Source organism: Lepidochelys kempii, chromosome 3 (assembly GCF_965140285.1).
Source record: "Lepidochelys kempii isolate rLepKem1 chromosome 3, rLepKem1.hap1, whole genome shotgun sequence".
Classification (NCBI taxonomy): domain Eukaryota; kingdom Metazoa; phylum Chordata; order Testudines; family Cheloniidae; genus Lepidochelys; species Lepidochelys kempii.
In genome coordinates, this window is record NC_136382.1 from 103,653,648 (window position 1) to 103,657,581 (window position 3,934).

The 3,934-nt window shown below is 44.9% G+C and overlaps 1 protein-coding gene across 2 annotated transcripts in view; it reads left to right on the top strand.

Moving 5' to 3' along the window:
• Positions 1 to 3,562, top strand: part of LOC140909032 (uncharacterized) — a 116,897-nt gene extending 113,335 nt beyond the window's left edge. For both annotated transcript variants that reach the window (XR_012158053.1, XR_012158054.1), the window contains exon 3: positions 3,443 to 3,562. The gene's annotated coding sequence lies outside the window, so the exon portion shown is untranslated. The remainder of the gene's footprint in view (positions 1 to 3,442) is intronic.
• The last annotated feature ends 372 nt before the right edge of the window (positions 3,563 to 3,934 follow it).

Below are 3,934 nucleotides of genomic sequence, written 5' to 3' on the forward strand. Positions count from 1 at the left end.
CGAAACAGGTTTGTGAAGGAAGGGGGAACGTGGCGTGCTCAGGAGAGGAGGCGGGGCTGGGGCGGGGATTTGGGGAAGGGGACCAATAGGGGCAGGGAGGGGGCGGGGAAGGGGTGGAGTTGGGGCGGGGCCAGGGGTGGAGGGCGTGAACCGGCTCCGGGGGAAGCAGCCTCTGGCTGCTATTATAAATTTGTCGCCCCTGCAAATTTGCTGCCCTAGGCCTAGGCCTCGTCGGCCTTGGCGTTAATATGCCACTGGAGCCAGCAACAGTAATGAGGGTTCTCAAGCAAGCACAAGCTGTGTCAGTAGGGCACAGGTGAAAGTGCAGCAGCAGGTCACGCTGATCTGCAAGGGCATGTCAAATATCTATGAGTGTGGGCAGCACTTTGGTGATTAAAGAGCAGCTTAAGCATTTCATATGTCCATTAGATCTGGGAATGTTTCATGTGTGCCACATACTCAGAGAACTCAGGACAGCATGGGTTTAGCCTCATGCATATCTTTTTTTAATGGTACTTCATGTGTATGTGAACATCTCCTGCCTCTCTCAGGAAATACTGCCAGATGCCAGGTTCACAATCCCAGCGTCACTGATCACCGGGATTTACATTACCTGCTTCTCTTGGTGGCAGGTGTAATCAATGAGGATGATTGTATCAGCCAACCTTCTTTCTTATATGACCACGGTGTGCTACGCCATGCTGCTGGTTATGCCGCTAGTTATGCACTTGTCTGTTTGAGTTGCCTGTAAGATACAGTGTTTGCTCAGTTTGAGTGCAGTCAAGCTCTGCCTTTTTTTCCTTTTTACATCCTGGAGAACAGTGAGGCACTAAACATGTGCAGTTCTTCTGTCTGTCTCTCTCACACACTCACAAACCCACATACTTTGCTTCTTCTTAATTTATGGGGTTTTGGCTATACTGGTGAGCAAGTGGGAAAAAAGCCTCTTTTCTCTGCATAAACAGCTGCCAGGATCACTCCACATTGCACAGGAATGCATTGGAGTTGGGCCCTGCTAATGTGCCAGCAAAATCTCTACGCCCTCAAGGGCAGGGGTTCTCCACCTTTTTCTTTCCATGCCTCCCCTCCCCCAACATGCCATAACAATTCCACAGCCCACCTATGCCACAACAACTGTTTTTCAGTAGGTGAAAAGCCAGGGCCGGCATTAGGGGGTATCAGTCAGAGCAATTGCCCAGGGCCCCATATCATAGGGAGCCCTACTAAGCCAAGTTGCTCAGGCTTCAGCTTCATCCCGGGCAGCGGGGCTCAGGATTTGGCTTTCTGCCCTGGGCCCCAGTAAGTCTGTCACTGGCCTGTTCTTTCATTTATTTTGGTGGACCCCACTGAAACCTGCTCGCAGCCCCCCAGTGGGCCCCAGGCTGAGAACTCCTGGCTCCTGGCTGAGAACCCATGCTCAAAGGGATGTGGTCTGGGATGGTATTCACTGCTTAGTATGTATGTGTCCATCAGTTCAAACCCTAGATTGAAGATAGTCCAAGCCTTCTCAAAGAAGTAGCAAGTATCTCCCAGCGTTGTGCTTTGGCTTTCCCCTACGAATCCCCTTTCAGCAGCAGACACACTGGACTGTCACACTAAAGCTAACCTGTCCAGAGCAGAATTTTACCCTAATAACTGATCACTATAAAATACAACCGCCTCATATTTAGCAGTAATATGGGTAAATTGCTAAGGTAAGGTTACATAAATTATGTCTACATTTGGCAGCAGTAATCAGGTTTTTCCCTGATGTCTCCAGTCTGCAACTGTGAAAAGTATTACTAACCAAAGCTTCTTGCAGGATGAGTCCCAACTGGATTTCTGTGTTCTATTTGAAGCTTTTTGCAAGTCTGCCTGTCCCAAGATGCTCTCATTTATTACTGACAGTTCTTCAGAGCCAGGCTTCATTATAAGAGGATGCCTGTGTGATGCTTTTGTGGGTTTTTCACATTATATGTAAGCAGGGCTTTAGAGCTGTGCTCTGGCTCGGCTCCAGCTCCAGGCAAAAACCTGCAGCTCCACTGCTCCAGAGCTGCTCCGCGAGCTCTGCTCCAAAGCCCTATATGTAAGCCTTGCATACACTTTCCCTATTGCTTACTCCAGGAGGAGAGAGAGAGAAAATTACTTTCTGCCAGATACCCTACCTCCTTGGCAGATGGGACCAGATGGAGGAAAATTATAGCCTAATTCTTCCTCCTTCCCATTTCTGGGAGCTTGCAGTCTTGTACTTGCATCAGGCACTAAAGATATTAAAGTTGTCTGCCTGGTTGTCTAGAATTAACACAGTATTCAGTATTGAGGCTGTCAGTCTCTTTTTATGATATGCTCACATTCCAGGTTAACAGGCTTGTAAACTGTATTTTGGATTTTCCTCCAGTCCCCTATAACAGCCTACTACCGCTGCCAGCTAATGGAGTTAGTCAAGTGGTCTGTGCTTTGGAGCTAAAGGTCATGGCTTGTAACCCTACTCGTGGGCTATAGTGGACATCATCATTATACCAGCAGTGAAGAGCCTCAGCTCACAATGACTTTTCTAATTTGTGTCTATTTATTTTAGAGTCTGCTCATGGGCGATATACGTCTCATTGTTGTGAGTGTCCCAGCAGGGGACAGCCATCATCCAATCCCTGTTTCAGCATAAACCAATAAAATACAAACAATTAATGACATAATTGTCATTCTAAGAAATAGCACACACCAACAATGAACCATCACAATGCGAGTTCATTTTATTTTATGGTCAGATGAGTAGCCATGCATCACACGCCTCTCATTAATTGCCAACGCGATCAGCATAAACATCCTTTTGAAAAAGAAAGCAAACACCACGTCATTATTTACAGCAAAGTATAATGTACATAACTTGATAAAAATTAAGTTCTAAACTGTTTTTTAATGTCAATGCTATTTTGTAAGTACTGCACTAGTACTAGGGACAAATGTTAATTGTGCCACATGGACTAGTATATCTTGTTCTTATGTGTGCAGCATGTTAATAACTATGCACTTATTAAATCTGACTCTTTTCCGCTGATGGAGAATAGTGAATCAGACTTTAAGTGTTCATTGGCTCTGTGAAGCAGTGGGACTTTATCCACTGCTACATCAATTAAAAACTAACAAATTCTTCATGGTCATTTTAGAAGAAGATTAAAGTAGAAGTTTGTGAACAGTGCCAGCATAGTGCTCTCTTAAAGTAGGAAAACACAGGACCAAATTCAAATAGTATAACTCCATTGAAATGAACAGAATTATACAAGGGATGAAGTTGGCCTGTATGTGTATGTGTGTCTCAGAGTGGAACAGGAATCTGGTGCGGTCCAGGCGGGGCAGATGGCAGATTGCAATGCCTGATGGGTAGAGGACACAAAGCACCTAGCATTTCTAATGTCACATGCCCACTTATACTTTACTTGCTATCTTATTTACCTGCCCTTTTTAGATTTCATCTTGGACTCAATGAACACCACGAGACTAACAAGACTTTACAGATTTGTAGGCCTTGATTTACGGCAGAACAATACAGAGCCTGAGAGCAAAAACTATAGAAGCTACTTCATCATTCTACTTAAGGTAAGGCTACTTTATTCAAAATGCAGGGAAATAAGGTCAAGAAAAGCCACAAAATGTTAACAAACAGGAAGGAGAAGGGCAGCACTTGTCACTTAGTATATTCCATCTGCTGCCACAACCCTAAAGAAAATGTGCTTCATGCAAGATTAGCTGGAGCTGTGATGGGGTAGTGACACAGAAAATAAACAGGTAAATTGGCCACTCCTCTTCCACAGAACAACTTGATTGAGCCAGTGAGTCCCCTCTCTGAATCTGCTGGAAATAGAAGAATGTGTGCAGGAACTGGGTGAGGTATTTTTCCTGTGAAAAAAGTATGTGTGTGAACTCGTTATGTGTGAACTGAATTTTGGAACTTAATTCC